At 49.3% G+C, this 20,218-nt stretch overlaps 1 protein-coding gene across 1 annotated transcript in view; it reads left to right on the top strand.

Annotated features, from left to right (window-relative positions):
- Positions 1-1,640: 1,640 nt before the first annotated feature.
- Positions 1,641-20,218, top strand: part of SLC7A14 (solute carrier family 7 member 14) — a 152,718-nt gene continuing 134,140 nt past the window's right edge. The window contains exon 1 of the mRNA XM_029074577.2: positions 1,641-1,880. The gene's annotated coding sequence lies outside the window, so the exon portion shown is untranslated. The remainder of the gene's footprint in view (positions 1,881-20,218) is intronic.

The following is a 20,218-nucleotide window of genomic DNA, read 5'->3' as shown; positions in this document are numbered from 1 at the left end:
CTCCTGCTACAAACCAACCTGCACATTTCACTCCTCTGACACCAATCTGCATCTCGTTCTCATCTATCCCAACACTGACCCTTTATCTACATTTTCCTTTGAGTCTGGTACTTCCTCCCCCTTCATATCTAATAATCTTCCATTCCTAAAATCATATCTCCAGGAGACTTTCCTAGGCTAAGCCCTTTATTAATAATAAAAATAATAATAATAATTATGGTGTTTGTTAAGTTGTTACTACCTACCTCTGTGTTCCCTCCCTACCCCATCCTCTGCGGCAACTATGAACTTGGCTGCGTAGCCCTTAAGCATCTTGATCCTCACCCCAGTCCCATGATACTTAAGTAAATATTCTTTTCCTCTACTATTTCTCCTCTGCCTAATCTATCTTCACGTCTGTCTCCCCTTGCAGACTCTAAGCTCCTCGAGGGTAGGGATTGTGTCTACCAACTCTGTTGAAATTCTTAGTTCTAGTCTCCACACACAATAACTGCACACTAAATACCTTTGATGGACCCATCTGTTGATCGAGTGATAAAGTAAGCTCAGTCCCCCAGGGCAGACCCCCAACAATTCCAACAGGAGTTCTCCCGCCAGGAGAAGCAGTGTGGCTCAGCGGAAAGAGCAGGGGCTTGGGAGTCAGGGGTCATGGGCTCTAATCCCAGTTCTGCCACTTGTCAGCTGTGGGACTTTGGGCGAGTCAGCGAACTTCCCTGTGCCTCAGTTACCTCATCTGTAAAATGGGGATTAAGACTGTGAGTCCCCCGTGGGACAACCTGATTACCTAGAACGGTGCTTGGCACACAGTAAGTGCTTAACAAATACCATTATTTTTATTATTATTATTGTTGCATTTACCCCAATGTTTAGAACAGTGCATGGCACATAGTAAACACAACAAATATCATTGTTATTATTATTATCATCATTATTATTGTCATCAACTCTCGAGCCTCTCCAAACCGTGGCCGCCCCGACCCGCGGCTTCCCAGGGTTGAGAACTGACCGATACCGGCCCTCCGACTTTCTCTACTTTGTCGACACTGCATTTTCCAGTCTGGGAGAACGCCGGGATCACGGGAGGCCAGATCACCGCCCGAGCCTTCTCGCGGATGCAGCCGCAACCAGAGGTCCAAAATGAGCCTGGAGTCGCAGACCGGCTGATGTCCATTCTTTCCCAGGCCCGTGTGTCGACTTCATCGACGTTCCCACCTCCCGGGACAGGTTCCGACGCCTTTTCGGGGTATAAAGTTCTCCAGAGATGGAGCTGGGAGTTCCTCACGGGGTGAAATAGAGTTCACTGAGGGCTACGGGGCCACCGGGGACCCCAGACTCAGTCCTGTGGGGCAAAGTCCACGGATGCTCGGAGACCAGGGAAGGAAGGAAGGACGAGGGAGGGAGATGAGGAAGCAGATGAGGGTCAGAGGATAGCTTTGCAAGGATGCTGCAGAGCCCTGGGGTGGAGGGGGGGACGAAGAGGGGGTGACAACAGCAGGTCCTTGGGGGAGGCCGCACAAAGCCTCTGGCTGCATCATGCGTGGGGTTGGGCTGGCCACGTGATTGAGGAGGAGGAGGAGGAGGAGGAGGAGGAGGAGGAGGAGGAGATGGAGCCAACGGGAAGGAGGGAGGGAGGACGGGAGGGGGGAGGAAGAGAGGGAAGGCGGGCTGGAACAGGAGGGTGCCTGAACAATTGAGAAGCTGCTCAGCAGCAGGAGCAGCAGCCTCCTCCCGCCTCTTCCCTCCTCCTCCTCCTCCTCCTGCCGGTCCTCGTCCTCTTCGCGGTCCCTGGCCGTGTCCGGCGGAGGGCCTGAGCCGAGCCCGGCCGCCACCGCAGGTACCCACCGCCGGCAGGACCTCCGCCCAGTGACCCCCCGTTCTGGGTGAGTAGTGACCCTGCCCCCCCTTTCTCCTCCTCCTCCTCCCCCGCCCCCTCCCACCCCACGGGACCCTGGCCTGGGCAGTGGGACGGTACGTTTGGGGGGGGGGCGCGGGGGGTCCCCAGGGAACGGGGCTTGGAGAGGGTGTCCCCTCCTCCCCCGACTCCCGGGACGGTGACCAGACTGGATGTGTCCGCGCACGACACGTGGCTCTTCTTCCCCTGCAAAGGCCGGAGCCGGGGATGGAGAGAAACCCCCTGGCATCCGCAGGGCTGGGGCTGGGGGCTGGGGGCTTTAGGACTGGGACCGGGGGGGTGGGGGCTTGAGGTCTGGGGCTGAGGCTGGGGGTTGGGGACTGGGAGGTGGAGGCTGGGGTTGGGGACCGGGAGATGGGGGCTGGGGCTGGGGGGGCTGGGAGATGGGGGCTGGGGGTCGGGGGCTTGAGGACGGCCCCAGCCCCAGGGACGTGCTTTACTCTTCCCCACGCCAGCCGGAGAGGGAGTCAGCCCCGGGAGCAGGGGAGAGGGGGCGAGCCCAGGGCAGCCCGGGGCAGCCCAGGCCAGGGGGGAGGGCAGAGGTGCTGGGGGAAGGGGAAGGGGGCGAGGAGCGGAGAGGTCCTCCCATTACTGGCGAGTAAAGCGTGCAAGGGGATCCCCCCCTCCCCCGAATGCCCCCCGCGAGCCCCGCGGTCGGAGGGCAGCGCCGACCACGGGCCCGGGGAAGCCCCTCCTCCCGGCCCGTCTCACGGGAAACATTCGTCTGTGGAGGACCTGGGGTCCAAAGGGGGACGACCCCGGCCCAAAGCCCCAACCCAAAGCACCGGCCCAAAGCGGAGAGCCCTCCCGGGGCTGGGAAGGGGGCACGATGGGGACAGGAGGACAGGGGGCTCCGCACCCTTGAGGGCGGCTCTCTTCTTCTTCCTCCTCCTCCTCCTCCTCTTTCTCCTCCTCCTCCTCCTCCTCCTCCTCCTGCTCCTCGTCCCGCTCCTCCTCCTCCTCCTCTTCCTCCTCCTCCTCTCTCCTGGCCCCCTCTCTCTGAGAAAGCCAGTGCAGCAGCCTGGCAGATGCCCAGTGACCGGGAGAGAGGGGGACCTTGGAAGGGGAATGTGGCAAAAACCCCCTCCACTGGGCATCGTTCCCGTGTCTGCCCCTCGGCCTGTCTCCCTCCTCTCCGGGCCTCCTCTATCTCAGGGCCTCCTCTCTCCTCTTCGGGCCTCCTCCTCTTCCCTGTCCGGTCCTCCTCCTCCTCCTCCTCCTCCTTTTCTCCTCCTCCTCCTCCTCCTCTCTCCGAGCATCCCTGAGGACCTGGAATTCACCGAGAACTGGAGCGGGGACAGAGAGGCGCAGCACCCCAAACGCAGGCTGGGAGGCCAGGGGGGACGGAGGGAGATAGAAGGGAAGGAGGTGGGAAGAGGGAGAGGTTGATGGGGGGACAGAGAGACGGAGGGAGGTGGGAGGAGGGGAGAGTAAAGTGGAGGGAGGGAGAGGTGGGGAGGGACAGGGGTTGGGAGAGGGAGGAGAGAGGAGGGAGAGGATGATGAGGGCAGAGAGACAGGGAGGTGGGAGGAGGGAGAGTGAATGGGGGAGAGAGGGGAGGAGGGGGATGGAGGTGGGAGGGGGAGGGGGGATGGCGGGGAGGGAAAGGTGGGGAGGGGGAGAAGAGGGAGAGGGAGCGGGGGCTGGAAGGAGATGGGTGGAGGGAGGAGGGAGAGGATGATGAGGGCAGAGAGACAGGGAGGTGGGAGGAGGGAGAGTAAATTGAGGGGAGGGAGAAGTTGGGAGAGGGAAGGGGTGGTGGGAGGAGGGAGAGGATGATGGGGGGGGCAGAGAGACAGGGAGGTGGGAGGAGGGAGAGTAAATTGGGGGGAGGGAGAGGTTGGGAAAGGGAAAGGGGAGGTGGGAGGAGGGAGAGGATGATGTGGCAGAGGGACAGGGAGGTGGGAGGAGGGAGAGTAAATCGGGAGGGGAGGGAGAGGTTGGGAGAGGGAAGGGAAAGGTGGGAGGAGGGAGAAGATGATGGGGGCAGAGGGACAGGGCGGTGGGAGGAGGGAGAGTAAATCGGGAGGGGAGGGAGAGGTTGGGAGAGGGAATGGGAGTTGGGAGGCTTGGAACCTATCTTCCAAAGCGCTTGGACGGAGCGATCGGGGAGTGGTTGGTGGTTGTAAGGAGGGAGCCCCCGAGGAGCCTGTTGTTGGCAGGGATCGTCTCTATCCGTTGCCGAATTGTACACTCCAAGCGCTTAGGACGGTGCTCTGCGCTGACAGTAAGCGCTCAATAAATGCGATTGAATGAATGAATGAATGAGGAGAGGTATCGAGAGCCCCCCCGATGCTGGGTTTGCGGAGTGCGCGGGGGGCAGGGGGAGGCCCGGGCGGGGCCGGCCCGCTGCTCTCCGCCGTTCTGAATGGCTTCCTTCCCGCCCGGCCTTCTCCATCCCTGCTCGCCGCCCTTACCCACCTCTGCACGGGGAAGGAAATTCGCCCGAAAACCCAAAACCCTTTCATAGCTGGGGGTGGCTGGATTGGGGAGGAGAGAAAAAAGGCAAGCAGTGGAGTTCGACCTGCGCCCTCTTCGTTCAATCTCTCCGTCGGTCTTATTTATTAAGCGCTTACTGCGTGCAGGGCACTGTAGTAAACGCTTGAGAAAGTCCAGTGCGACGATGAGGAGTGACCCTCCCCACCCACAACGAGCTCACGGTCCAGAAGCGGGGAGACGGACGTCAGTACAAATAGACGACGGGGCAAATCGATAAAGCGGCAAATATACGCACGAGTGCTGTGGGGCCGGGAAGGGGGGAAGAGCAAAGGGAGCGAGCCGGGGGGACGCAGAAGGGAGTGGGAGATGAGGAAAAGTGGGGCTTTGTCCGGGAAGGCCTGTTGGAGGAGATGGGCCTTCGGTAAGGCTTTGAAATGGGGAGAGAAGGGAGAGGATGACTGTCCGGCGGATTTGAGGAGGGAGGGCGTTCCGGGCCAGAGGTAGGATGTGGGCCAGGGGTCGATGGAGAGACGAGTGGGATGGAGGCACGGGGAGAAGGTTAGCACCAGAGGAGCGGAGTGTGCGGGCTGGGATGTAGAAGGAGAGAAGGGAGGTGAGATAGGAGAGGATGAGGTGGTGGACCGATTGAAAGCCAAAAGGGAGGAGTTCTTGTTTATTCCATCTGGGATGGGATGTTACCCTGCCCACCGGTGGCATGACTGCCTGGCCCCCTCTGACAAATAGGAGATGCTCCCCAGGCCTGCCAACTTCTGGGGTTGGGGATTTCATGTTCCCTCTGGCAGTGAGCCTGCTCTTCGTGCAGGGTGTCAAACCCCAGGGAGTGGGAGGGCTTCAGTCAGGTAAAATACCTCTCCCTCCTCCCACCTCCCTTCTTCTCTGCCCCCATCATCCTCTCCCTCCTCCCACCTCCTCCTTCCCTCTCCCAACCCCTCTCCCTCTCCCGACCTCTCCCTCCCCCAATTTACTCTCCCTCCTCCCACCTCCCTGCCTCTCTGCCTAAAAAATGGGTTGTATGCTAAAAGGAAGGGTCTTACATATGAATATATATATATATATATATATATATATAATAAGAGATGAGACAGAGCTCTCCATTAGTGTTGTCTCCCCCTTTCATTATCTCCACCTCATAGTGCTGCCAAGTGCTGTTTTAGCTTCTCTTAATAGGTGTAAAGGTCTAGAAAGAAACGCTCTGTTAAGGGATGTCTTCCGATACCGTGGGATCTTTAACATCCTTTTCCTTTTGGGAAATCCTTCTTTAAATACTGAGTTTAGTGGCTCAGTAGGTCAAGGAGAGCGATCTTGTGTGGGGATTCAGCATTTCCCCTTTCCTCGTGAATCAAATTAAGATTAATATTCAGATTAAGCCAATGGTGGGTTTTAGTTCTGGCCTGGCATTTTCTATGAAGAACACAACGGAGTCATTAGGCTTGTAGCTGAGAAGAAACAGAGGAAAATGCCACGATCACAACTATAGAATGCATAGCGTCAAAAGAACCAACTCAGTGGACAAAAAAGATCCTGATGAGTTTATATTGCTAAATGATAACACAGCCTTTTTATAAGCCCAATGTGGCCAGGGCTATGGGTTTCATATTAGTCTTCAGCCACAGATGCACTCAGAGGGGAATTTCAGCCCAGTGGTGTCTTTGACTATGCACGACCCCTATATAAATGATAAATAAGGGGAAGCTTTTATGCTCCTGGTGGGACTAAGGTAAAAAGGAATATTACTACTTCTGTGGATGTTATAAATGAGGGTTTTCTCCCCAAATCCCGGAGTTTTAAATTCGTCCAGAGGCTGACATTTTATATGTCTGGAAGAAAATTACTTCGGTCGATGAATCTGAGCAAACCCCGAAGCAGTCGGGAAAGCGATTCTGAATCCGAGAATCACTAAAATATTTCATCCTTTCTCCCCGAGAGCAGTTTTCTAGCATTTCCCAGTTCTCCCAACAGATTCTCCTCTATTTCGATGTGTGGTTTCTTTATCTGAGAAGTGAACTGATGCTATCCTAGATCCGCTAACACAGGCCTGTGAATAAATATCAATGTCCCTCTCCGCTAGCATACCGTTTCTTGGGTGGTTTTCTCTTACAATGAAAAGAACAATAGATTTCTCAGGTATTTATAGACAATAAATTTGGAGGTGAAATGATTCAGTCACAACACCCTGTTGTAGCAACATTAACATTCACTGCTACTATATTAGTCATCCTTTGAAGACCCAAGATGATGAATTTACTTGACAGAAGGATAAAGGAGAAACTGTTGCATAGTGGGTAACCCATGGAGCTCAAAATCGGGAGACTTGGATCTTCTTTCCTGGCTCTTAGCTGCCTTGAGTAAGATCCTCTTGGTTTCCCCATTTGTAAAATGCTTTGTGGGCTCAACCCCAAACCCCCCGCGTCTATAAAATACAGGGTTTCATCAGTTGAAATCTTTTTTAAGATTTGAAAAATATTTTTCAAGGGCTTCTGGATTTTGAGGGAAAAAAAATAAGATAACAAAACTAAGCGAAGCTTACTCAGTTAACCTCTTCTCCTAAATCCAGTAATCTCCCCAACAATATGTTCTGTGCTTTGGGTGGCATATGGAATTTTCCCATTTTCTTCTTGGAGGTTACTTCAAATTAGCTGAAGAAAAACCCAAAAGTTTTGAGTTATTAATGTTGGACTTGTGGAGAGGTTGCTTGATTTTTTTCCATTGAAATGTCCTGTCATTTCCCCTTGATCGCTAAATTTTTAAAAAAAAAGATCATACAAAATTGAGATTCCCAGATTCCAACAGAAAATGCTTCTATAAATATTTTCTTTGAATTTTTATGGTATTTGCGAAGCATTCATTATGTGTCAAGCACTGTTCTAAGCACTGGGTTAGATACAAGTTAATCAGGTTAGACACAATCCTTTTCCCACATAAGGCTCACAGCCTAAACCAGAGAGAGGAGGATTTATTCTCCATTGTACAGATGAGGTAACTGAGGCACAGAGAAGTAAAGTGACTTGCCTAAAGGCCCACAGCACCCAGGTTCTCTGCCTCGCCGTCCTGTAAAATTTCCACTGATTCAGATTGCTTCTCCAATGCAAATGGAAAGAAATGGTGTCCCCTATTTGGGTGGACTTGGGAAAACAGGTTGAAAGAAGTGGAAAGAGGCAAATGGGATGAAAGAGTGGAAAGAGACAAATGGGATGAAAGAAGTGGGAAGAGGTCAGGATTCAGGATTGATCTCCCTATTCTGTGACTCTGGGATTGTTCCTAAATTCCCAGAGAAAGAGGTAGAAAGATGGTAACTGTCATCAGTCAATCAATCAGTCGTACAGAACAACGTACTAAGCTTTTGGGAGACTACAGCATACCAGAGTTGGTAGACATGTACCCACCTCACAACAAGCTTGCAGTCCAGAGGGGGAAAGAGACATTAACATAAATAAATAAATACATAAATAAATTACAGAGATGTACATAAGTGCTGTGGGGCTGAAGGAGGGGTGAATAAAGAGTGCAAATCCAAGTATAAGGGTGATGCAGAATGAGAGTGGGAGAAGAGGAAATGAGGGTCTAATTGGGGAAGGTCTCTTGGAGGAGATGTGCCTTCAATAGGGCTTTGAAGGTGGGGAGAGTGATGGTCTGTCGGGTAGAAAGAGTGAGGATGCTCCAGACCAGAGGCAGGACGAGGGCGAGAAGTAGAGGTGAGATAGACGGGATCGAGGAGCCACGAGTAGGTTGGCACTGACGGAGCAAGGGGTGCACGCTGGGTCGTAGTAGGAAAGTCAGTCGGTCAGTTCGTCGTATTTATCGAGCGCTTACTGTGTGCAGAGCACTGTACTAAGTGCTTGGGAGAGAACAATACATAGAGAAGCAGCGAGGTAAGGTGGGAGGGAGCAAAGTGATTGAGATCATGTCACGGGACCATATCGGTCCCATGTCAGACGCCAACCCTGTGCCCCTGGACGGAGCTTCCTCAACAAGAGAAGAACTTCTTCACCAACTCCTTCCCCGCCCTCCCTTCTACTTAGTCAAATACTTTAGGAAGCAACCAGCTGCGACAGTCTGGACTCCCAGATTAAACCCCCCTTTTCCTCTGCTCCTCCTCCCCTCCCCATCTCCCCAACTCCCTCTCTCTGCTGTACCCCACTTCCCTGCCCCATAACACTTGTGTATACTTGTACATATTTATTAGTCTATTTTATTAATGATGCATATATAGCTATAATGCCATTTATCTATTTTGATGCTATTGATGGCTGTCTACTTGCTTTGTTATATCTGTCTCCCCCTTCTAGACTGTGAGCCCATTGTTGGGGTGGGATTGTCTCTATCTGTTGCCAAATTGTACTTTCCAAGCGCTTAATACAGTGCTCTGCACTCAGTAAGCGCTCAATAAATACGATTGAATGAATGGATGAATGAATGAATGGACAGCCCAAAAGCTATACATGAAGTGATGGTAGGGTTGAATCATTATTCTTCTTTTTATGGTTCAGAGAGCTCTTAGCACATATTCATTCATTCAATTATATTTATTGAGTGCTTTTAGTGTGCAGAGCACAGAACTAAGCACTTGGGAGAGTACAATACAATAATAGATACATTCCCTGCCCGCAGTGACTTTACAGCCTAGAGGGCCAAACTGTGAGCTTCTACTCAACCTCAGTGGTAGGATGTTGCTTCCTTTTCATGTGAGCCCGTTGTTGGGCAGGGATTGTCTCTATCTGTTGCCAAATTGTACACTCCAACTGCTTAGTACAGTGCTCTGCACACAGTAAGTGCTCAGTAAATACGATTGAATGGGAATGAATGAATATACAACAGACGCTCGTTAAAAGCCTTTTTCCTCCAAGAGGCTGTTTGAATAGCAGTAAAAAAAACTGCTTCTTTTTTAGCCAAAGGTAGACATCCCTATAATGAGACTACAGTCCAGTCTTTCTCAAAGATTCTTGGGAAGTTTGCCCTAATCCACGTTAGTAAAAATGTAAACAGTGAAACATTCGCCGTAGTCTAATTCCATTTTAGATGACGGAATCCACTGCTTCTGACTTCAAGGTTGGATAATGCAGGTAATTTTGACTAAGCCCTCATTTCCTCTTCTCCTACGCCCTTCTGCATCACCCTTGCACTTAGATTTTCACCCTTCATTCACCCCTCCTTCAACCCCACAGCACTTACGTACATGTCTGTAATTTATTTATATAAATGTCCATCTTCCCCTCTCCCCGCTCCGTGCTCATGGGCACGGAACATGTCTACCAACTTGGTTATGTTGAATTCTCCCAAGCACTTAGTACGGTGCTCTGCACAGAGTTAGCACTCAGAAAATAAGATCGATTGATTGATAAACAACAAGATGTTTTGGCTGACATTTATGATGGGTTCTAACCTATTGTTTCCTGGATCCAGATGGCCTTTACAATTAGATGCTTCAGAAATGTTCATACACAAGTTAGAAGGCCACTGCTGACGTCATATCTGACAGTACACAGACCAAAATCCTTTTCCCAGCATAATTAAACTAACATTAAGATTTAGAATTGTCATTGCTGACAAAAATAAAAGAAGTCACTCAACAAATCCAATAAAGTACCAATCTTCCTCATTTGTTAAAACCAAGGAATATTTCCGTCTGAGAATATCCAAATGAACTTATTGACGATGAAATCTCAATTACGTGTACTGTTTTTCCAAAGGCTCCATTTTGGCCAAAAGTTTCAACTGTCTCCGCCACACACAAAAAATGAACTAATTTGAATCTCACTTAGTTTCCCTTCTCCCGCCCACTCGGGAGAAGGTGCCCGTGAACCAGAAAGTGGCCCAAAGGGCAGCAGGAGGAAGAAGGAGAAAACGAAGGCCCTGGGTGAGCATCCACATGGCGTAGCGGATAGAGCGGGGGCCTGGGAGTCAGAAGGTCACGGGTTCTAACCCCGGCTCCACCACCTGTCTGCTGTGTGGCCTTGGCCAAGCCACTTCACTTCTCTGCACCTCAGTACTTCATCTGTAAAATGGGGATGAAGATTGTGAGCCCTGGACACAGGGACTGTGTCCACCCCAATTTGCTTGTATCCACCCCAGTGCCTGGCACATAGTAAGCGCTTAACAAACACCATAATTATTTATCATTATTATTATCAACCAGTCTCTGAAGAGTTCCTGATGGATATCCAGCCCACTAGGAGCAATTCTCTCTTGGGGGTCGATGAAAGGAAGGGCGAGGAAACTCCTAAGCCATGGAGCGTCCCCCTCCCTGCCCTCCTGCATCCCTTTCTCTGCCTGAACTGTCCAGCCTAAATCAGAAAACCTCTTGGCCACTCCTAAACCTGCATTCCCTGGATATAGTTTCAAGCAGTGCCCAAGTGCACACATACACAAACACACACACACACTTGGGAATGTGGCAGTGGCTTGCCCATTACTTTACTCCAGCCATATCCTCTCCCTCCACCAAATAAGAGCAATAATAATTGTGGTCTTTGTCAAGTACTTACTGTGTGACAGGGACTGTACTGAGCACTGGGGTAGATACAAGGTAATCAGGTTGGAGAGCGTCCCCGTCCCCCAAGAGGATCACAGTCTTAATCCCCATTTTAAAAATGAGCTAAGTGAAGCAAAGAACAGGCATGTCACCCAGTAGACAAGTGGCGGAGTCTGGATTGGAACCCAGGTCCTTCTCACTCCCAGGTCAGTGCTCTATCCGGTTTCTACTTCTTTCATTCATTCAGTCATATTTATTGAGTGCTTACTGTGTACACCGCACTGTACTAAGAGCTTGGGAAGTACAACTCCTTTAAAAGCAGGGGCTATCAAATGACTGAGTCACGGGATAAATTCATAGTTCCTGCACCGGTGTGGGTTGGGGGGTGGGGGTGGGGGGTGGGGGAATCTGGAGGTTTCATCCATTTGGAAAATTCTAGAATTTGATAGGAAGGGTTCATGATTTCCACTGCCTTCGGGGGAAGCCTGGGCAATATAGAAATAATCATGAGGCTCTGTTTACACAAACTGAATATGGACCAACATTCATAAATCTTTTATGACGTGGTAGGAGGAGTCCACACTGGCTAAGCTTACACTATTTTCAGCCAGTTTTGCCACTTCCACAATTGAATACTGCAATAAAACTGTCTGAATAGCAGTAAAACACTGCTTCTTTTTTAGCCAGAGTTAGGTACACCCGTAGTGAGACCAGACAACAGTCCAGTCTTTCTTAAGGAATCTTGGGAATTTTGTTCTAATCCACAGTGATAAAAACGTAATCTGTGAAACATTCATCCTCTTCCAAATCCATTTTACATGACGGAGTTTGTTGTCTGTGGTCTCCTGGCTGCAGAATCTAGGTGATTTTATCTAGAAGTAAAAAGCTAGAAAGGCATTCTACTAACCAAGAACCCAAACTAGAACTGCAGCTTCCAAATATTCACCCACAAAACCCATCCTCTGCTAAAAGAACTGAAAGTATTCACATAAATCCAAATTCCCTGTAGACTTTGACCTTGTTTGTTGGTCATCCTGAATTCATTTTAATTCAGCATCCCTATACAGAGAAGAGGTGATTAGAGCAAAAAAAAAATAAAAATAGGTTTTTTTTTGGAATTCAATCACTAGATTGGCAACAGTACCTTCACTGAGCTGCCAAGTAACTTGAAAATTTCCAGCACTATTTCTACTCATTTGGTTTTCTGGGCTTAAGTTGTTTGAGCACTTTTTTATGATATTTGTTAAGTGCTTCCTATGTGCCAGGCACTGTACTAAGTGCTGGGGTAGATACAAGCTAATCAGGTTGGACACCATCCATGTTCCACCTGGGACTCACAGTCCTAATCCCCATTTTACAGATGAGGGAACTGAGGCCCCCCCCCCAAAGTGAAGTGACTTGCCCAAGGTCACACAACAGACAAGTGGCAGAGCCGATAGAACCCAGGTCCTTCCGACTCCCAGGCCCTTTCCTTATCTCCTAGGCCCTGCTATTTTTGTGTTCAAACTCTGTTTCTAGTTGATGGCAATCTACATAGGCTGAGCAATCAAATCACGAGGTCCACGGAGTTTAAAACTAAAATGTGTTCTTGGCAAGTGATATTTATGGGGCTGACTGTGGTTTACTAATCCGTGATGCTATTTCAGGACAATAAATTTTGACCAATTCTTCAAAACCTGTGTAGAAAATAGAAAACCTTGCACAGTGTCTCTCTAACTCCAGGCCCTGATAGGCCCCTAATGACGTTTTCTCTTTACTTTGCTGATCTTCTACTACAACCCAATCTGCACAGTTCACGCCTCTAACCCCAACCTACTTTGTACTTCAATCTCATCTATCCTCCTCCTGGCCCTTTACCCATGTCCTCTGTCTGGTCTGGAACTCCTTCCCCCTTCATATCCACCAATCCACCACTCTCTGCCCCTTCAAAACCCTCCTAAAATCACATCTCCTCCAAAAGGAAGAGGGGAGAGCTGATTGAGTGCCTTAAAGCGGGTGGTAAGGAGTTTGTTTGTTGTAGAGGTGGATAGGTGAACATTGGAGGGTTTTGAGGCTTGGGGAGATGTGGACTTTTAGAAAATGTCTTTTAGAAAAATGATCCAGGCAACAGAATGAAGAATCAACTGCAGGAGTCAGGGAGGTCAGGTAGGAAGCTGATGCAGTAGGTAAGGCGGGATAAAAGTGCTTGGATCAGCTTGGCAGCAGTTTGAATGGGGAGGAAAGGTTGGATTCTAGAAATGTTGTGAAGATAGAATCAACAGGATTGGGTGTCAGATTGAATATGTGTGTGGAACGAGAGAGATGAGCGGAGGATAAGACCAAGGTCATGGGCTTGTGACACAGGGAAGACGGTTGTGTTTTCTACAGAGATGGGAAAGATCAGCGAGGATGGGTTTTAAGGGGGAAAGATGAGGACTTTCTGTTTTGGGCTTGTTAAGTTGGAGGCATTAGTGGGACATCCAGGTAGAGATGTCTTGAAGGCAAGAGGAAATGCAAAACTCACCAGAAAGCCCTTCCTGGGGTGGCTAACCTGGAATGGATTTCGGCCGCCTCCGACCCGGTCTAACCCCCAAGACAGCCCCGGGAGCACCTAAAACTACCCCACTGACAGGGGTGTTGCCCCCATTGCCCGTTGGCCTCATTATGGCCGCTAGGCCACCGGCCATTTCTGGCTTCTGGAAGCTTCAGTCGGTCAGTCGGTCAATTGTATTTATTGAGCACTTACTGTGTGCAGAGCACCGTACTAAGTGCTTGGGAAAATACAATATAATAATAGACACATCCGTGCCCACAGCGAGCTTACAGTCTAGAGGGGGAGACAGACTTTAATATAAAGAAATAAATTACAGCTATGTACATAGGTGCTATGGGACTGGGGGCAGGAGGGATGAATAAAGGGAGCAAGTTGCGGTGACCCGGAAGGGAGTGGGAAAAGCAGGAAGGAGGGCTTAGTCAGAGAGGCCTCTTGGAGGAGATTTGCCTTTAAGGCTTTGCAGCCGGGGAGAGTAAGAGAGAACTTTCAGGTGGCAGGGATTAACCGATCAAATCTCCTTTTACTATTATTTTGTTGTGCAGTTCTTTATTGAGCTGGCTCTTCACCAAACCGTATACTCGTGGTGATTAAACTTGCTCATGTTTGGAAATTTTGTCGAACAAGCGAAGTTGCATATTTCAGGCTCCGAGATTTGTTCTCTTGTATTCCCCCTGTTCTATTCTTCCTACTACATTCACACTCCAGGGTAGTCTGTTCAACTCTATTTTCTCCTTTCAGCAAAATTCCAGTTGTTTTTTTTAAATGGTACTTGTTAAGTGCTTACTATGTGCCAAGTACTGTTGTAAGTGTTGGGATAGAAACGCAGTCTCTGACGCACAGGGAGCTCACAGTCTAGTTTGGAAAAAGTGACTGATGATATACAGTGTATATATGCAAATCCTCACTGAGTGTTTTGCGCATCTCCACCTTTCCCACTCATCTTCCTCCCTGAAAATCTAGGATGATTCTCTTGGACCCCTACAACTAGTCCTGGAACTCTTTTGTTAAGAAGTTTGGCTTAATAAACTAACAGATTTTATGAAGAATGGTTCTTCTGTCAACACTTAAAGATGATTTTCTTTGCAACATTTGTTGAGAAGCAGCATGGTTTACTGGCTAGAGCAAGGACCTGGGAGTTAGAAGGTCTTGGGTTCCAATCCCAGCTCCACCACTTGTCTGCTATGTCACCTTGGGCAAGTGACTCCATTCTCTGGGCCTCAGTTACCTCATCTGGAAAATGGGGATTAAGACTATGAGGCCTATATGGGACAGGGATGGTGTCCAAAGTCATTCATTCATTTATTCATTCATTCGATAGTATTTATTGAGCCCTTACTATGTGTGGAGCACTGTACTAAGCGCTTGGAATGTACAAATCGGCAACAGATAGTGACAGTCCCTGCCCATTGACAGGCTTACAGTCTAATCGGGGGAGACTATCTTGTACCTACCCCGGTGCTTAGAACAGTGCTCTGCACATAGTAAGTGCTTAACAAATACCATCATCATTACGGGTTCGACTCCCGGCTCTGCCACTTGTCAGCTGTGTGACTGTGGGCAGGTCACTTCACTTCCCTGTGCCTCAGTTACCTCATCTATAAAATGGGGATTAACTGTGAGCCTCACGTGGGACGACCTGAATACCTTGTATCTACCCCAGCGCTTAGAACAGTGCTCTGCACATAGTAAGTGCTTAACAAATACCAACATTATTATTATTAAGAGCTGATCAACAGTGTGGCCTAGTGGAAAGATCCTGGACCTGGGAGTCAGAGGACCTAGCTTCTAATCCCGACTCCGCCGCTTATCAGCTGTGTGACCTAGGGCAAGTCACTTCACTTCTCTGAGTCTCAGTTCCCTCATCTGCCAAATGGGGATTCAGTGGCTGTTCTCCCTCCCACTTACACTGTAGGCCCTGGGTGGGACTTCATTATTCGTATCTATCACAGAGCTTAGTAGAGTGTTTGGCACATAGCAAGCGCCTAACGAATATGGCAATTATTATTATTCTATGATTTTACTACAGGATAAAACAATGCCATCACCTCTACTAGTGTTCTAAGGGCTGATAGAGGGCTGACAAAATTGCCAGTGAACCCCATCAAAAGAGCACGACGTCAGGAGTGGCTGGAGCGCCGGCCTGGGAGCCAGAAGGTCATGGGGTCTAATCCCAACTCCTCCACTTGTCTGCTCTGTGACCCTGGACAAGTCACCTTCACTTCTCTGGGCATCAGCTCACCCGTAAAATGGGGATTGAGACTGTGAGCCCCACCGGAGACGGGGACTATGTCCAAGTCGATTTGCTTGCTTCGATCCCAGCGCTTAGTACAGTGCCCGGCACATAGTAGGCGCTTAACAAATACCATCATTGTTATTATCAATCAATCGATTGTATTTATTGAGCACTTACTGTGTGCAGAGCACGGTACTACGCTCTTGAGAGAGTACAGTATAACAGTGTAACAGACACAATCCCCGCCCACAGAGAGCTTAGAGTCTAGGGACGTAGAAAGGCATTAATATAAATAAATGAAATGACAATATGTACATAAGTGCTTTGGTGCCAGGAGGGAGTTTGAATAACTCCTGATTCTATTTATCTGCCATTGTTTCGATGAGATGTTCTTCCCCTCGACTCTATTTATTGCCATCGTTCTCGTCCGCCCGTCTCCCCCGATTAGACCGTAAGCCCGTCAAACGGCGGGGACCGTCTCTATCTGTTGCCGACTTGTACATTCCAAGCGCTTAGTACGGGGCTCAGCACAGAGTAAGCGCTCAATAAATACTATTGAATGAATGAATAAAGGGAGCAAGTCAAGGTGACACAGAAGGGAGTGGGAGAAGAGGAAAGAAGGGCTTAGTCAGGATGGGCCTTCGATAAAGCTTTGAAGGCGGGGAGAGTAATTGCTTGTCGGATATGAAGAGGGAGGACATTCCAGGCCGGGGGCAGGATATGGGTGAGAGGTCGACAGTGAGATAGACGAGCTCGAGACGGAATCAGGAGACAAGGTTTCCTAGTCCTGATTCTGCAGACAGGGGAAGGCCTGCCGGGGCTAAGCCATCCGCGGAAAAAGTTTCAGACCGAAGAACCACATAGAGCGTTCTGCTAAGCGTGGACAGTCTCAGCAGGAATCCTGCAAAAATAGCTGATGAACGAGGGCAGCGATCGCTGCAGAGGTTACCAAGGCAACTGCCTGCTGAGTTACGGCACTATGACCCATTGACGCTCTGCTCCATCACTTTGGCCGTGGCCTGGCGAGAAGCAGTGTGGGCTAGTGGATAGAACACAGGCCTGAGGGTGAAAAGGACCTGGGGTCTAATCCCAGTTCCACCACTTGTCTGCCGTGCGACCTTGGGCTAGTCACTTCACTTCTCTGAGCCTCAGTTACCTCATTTGTAAAATGGGGATTGAGACTGCGAGCCCCTATGTGGGACAGGGACCGTGTACAGCCCGATTCGCTTGCATCCACCCCAGCGCTTAGTACAGTGCCAGGCACATAGAAAGCGCTTAACAAATACCACAGTATCACAGTTCTTATTAGCGGGTACCTATCCCAGCATTTAGTAAGGTACCTGGCACAGATTAAGTACTTAAATACCGTTTTAAAAAATACATCCTGTGCTCTATCCACTCCTGAAGTCATGCTCTTTTGACTGGGATTCACTGGCGATTCTGTCAGCCCTCTGTCAGCCCTTAGAACACTGGGTAGAGACGATGGCATAATAATAACAATAATGATAATGTTGGTATTTGTTAAGCGCTTACTAGGTGCAGAGCACTGTTCTAAGCGTTAGGGTAGGTACAGAGTAATCAGGTTGTGCCATGTGAGTCTCTCAGTCTTCATCCCCATTTTACAGATGAGGGAAATGAGGCCCAGATAAGTGAAGTGACTTGCCCACAGTCACCAAGCTGACGAGTGGCAGAGTTGGGATTCGAACCCACGGCCTCCGACTCCCAAGCCTGGGTTCTTTCCACTGAGCCACGCTGCCTTGTTCTATACTGTAGTAAAATCATAGAATAATAATAATTGCGATATTTGTTAAGTACTCATTATGTGGCAAATCAACCGATTGATTAATCGGTGGTATTTGTTGAACACTTACTGCGTAAAGAGCATGGTAGTAAGCGCTTGGGGAAGCACAGTACGATCGAGTTGGTAGATACGATCCCTACCCACAAGGAGCTCATACTGCGTGAAACTTCCCTCCTGCCTATTCACTGGTTACGTTCTGCGTCCTAGCAGGGACGCGGCGCAGGGTTGAGAAAGTAGGAGGGATGTTCCCCAATCTACCAGCACCGTTATCAATTCCCGCACATTGGTTCTTGGTCCTGAAGTGCATCTTTTAGCCCATTGCCCCCTTGTAGATGCTCAATAAAGACTGTTACTACTGCTCCTGAAACTGGTTTTTTTACGGTGTTTGTTAAGCGCTTACTATGTGCCGGGCACTGTACTAAGCGCAGGTGTAGATACGAATTAATCGGGTTAGACATAGTCCTCGTCCCACGTTATAATAATAATAATAATAATGATAATGGTATTTAAGAGCTTACTATGCTGGACACGTAAGAGCTTACTGTGTGTCCAGCACTGTTCTAAGCACTGGGGTAGATACAAGGTGATCAGGTTGTCCCACCTGGGTCTCACAGTCTTAATCCCCATGAGGTAACTGAGGCACAGAGAAGTTAAGTGACTTGCCCAAAGTCGCACAGCTGACATGGGGCTCCCAGTCTTAGTCCCCCTTTTACAGATGAGGAAACTGAGGCCTAGAGAAGTTAAGTGACTTGCCCCAAGTCGTACAGCTGCCATGGGGCTCCCAGTCTTAATCCCCCTTTTACAGATGAGGAAACTGAGGCCTAGAGAAGTGAAGTGACTTGCCCTAGGTCGCACAGCAGACAAGTGGCAGAGCCGGGATTAGAACCCGGGTCCTTCTGACTCCCAGGCCCGTGATTTATCCACTAGGTCATGTTCCTTCTCCAAGCCTCAGGATCAAGGTTCATTCCTTCATTGTTTTGGTGATCAGTCAATCAATCGCTGGTATTTATTCGGCACTTACCATGTGCAGAACACTGTACTACATGCTACAATAGAGTTGGTAGACACAATGCTGCCCACAGTGAGCTTACAGTCTACAGGGAGAAAATAATAATATTGGTATTTGTTAAGCGCTTACTATGTGCGGAGCACTGTTCTAAGCGCTGGGGTAGATACAGGGTCATCAGGTTGTCCCACGTGAGGTTCACAGTCTTCATCCCCATTTTACGAGGTCACTGAGGCCCAGAGAAGTGAAGTGACTTGCCCACAGTCCCACAGCTGACAAGTGGCAGAGCCGGGATTCGAACCCATGACCTCTGACTCCCAAGCCCGGGCTCTTTCCATCGAGCCACGCTGCTTCTCTAATGCACCAAGCGCCTCCAGATGTCAGCTGTGTGACCTTGGGCAAGTCACTTTACTCCTCTGTACCTCAGTTACCTCATCTGTAAAATACGGATGAAGGCTGTGAGCCCTACGTGGGATGACCTGATTACCTTGTATCTACCCCAGCACTTAGAACAAGTGCTTAACAAATACCAACATTATTATGATTATCATCAATACTTAGCTCTGCCAACTACTGAAAAAGGTTGGACTGCCCTGAAGAGCCATCGAAAGCAAAAAATTGTTCCATGACGATAAGGTTGGTTACGTCAGTTGATTTTCTTCTTTTTCCGTAACCAACAGGGTAAAGCAGGGCTCTGCACTAGGTTTAATCTCTCATTCACTCATTCAGTCCATTTTATCGAGCGCTTCCTGTGTACAGAGCACTGCACTGAACGCTTTGGAGAGTACAATGTAACAATAAACGGGCACAATCCCTGCCCACAATGAGCTTACAGTCTAGAAGGAATCTTATGTACCTTAATAATAATGTTGGTATTTGTTAAGCGCTTACTATGTGCAGAGCACTGTTCTAAGTGCTGGGGTAGATACAGGGGAATCACGTTGTCCCGCGTGGGGCTCACCGTCTTCATCCCCATTTTCCAGATGAGGTCACTGAGGCCCAGAGAAGCGAAGTGACTTGCCCACAGTCACACAGCTAAGTGGCAGAGCTGGGATTCGAACCCATGACCTCTGACTCCCAAGCCCGGGCTCTTTCCACTGAGCCACCCTGCTTCTCTATACTTGTATGTATGTAACAATGTTACACAACCCCCTCTTTACTGTAATTCCTGAAGTACCGGTCTTAGAACACAATTCTATCCCCTCGCTCCATCCTTAATTCACCAAGGTGAGGGGCTCGTTGAGAGTTCTTGAGTCACTCGTACAAGAGCTGCTGTGTGCTGACCCAAGTGCAAACCGCAATAACACACCCTCTCTACACAAACACACACACACACATGCACACACATGAAAACCTGCCCATGACTGCAGCTTTTCAGACTCTACGAAGCCCTGTAGACTATTAATTAGCCATAGGGAAGAATAATAATAATTGTGGTATCTGTTAAGCGCTTACTGTGTTCCAGGCACCGTACTAAGCGCTGGGATGGGTCCAAGCAAATCGGGCGAGGCACGGTCCCTGTCCCATGGGGCGCTCACAGTCTTAATCAGCATGGATTAGTGGAAAGAGCACGGGCGGGGAGTCAGAGGATGTGGGTTCTAATCCCTCCTCCGCCTCTTGTCTCTCGTGTGACCTTGGGCAAGCCACTTAACTTCTCTGGGCCTCAGTTTCCTCATCTGGAAAATGGGGATTAAGACTATGAGCCCAACGTGGGACAACCTAATTACCTGGTAACTACCCCAGTGCTTAGAACAGTGCTCGGCACATAGTAAGGGCTTAACGAATACCTTTGTTATTATTGTTA

The sequence above is a fragment of the Ornithorhynchus anatinus genome, chromosome 1, assembly GCF_004115215.2.
Source record: "Ornithorhynchus anatinus isolate Pmale09 chromosome 1, mOrnAna1.pri.v4, whole genome shotgun sequence".
Taxonomy (NCBI): Eukaryota; Metazoa; Chordata; class Mammalia; order Monotremata; family Ornithorhynchidae; genus Ornithorhynchus; species Ornithorhynchus anatinus.
Note: the sequence above shows the minus strand (reverse complement) of the source record. Positions and strands in the feature narration are given on the sequence as shown.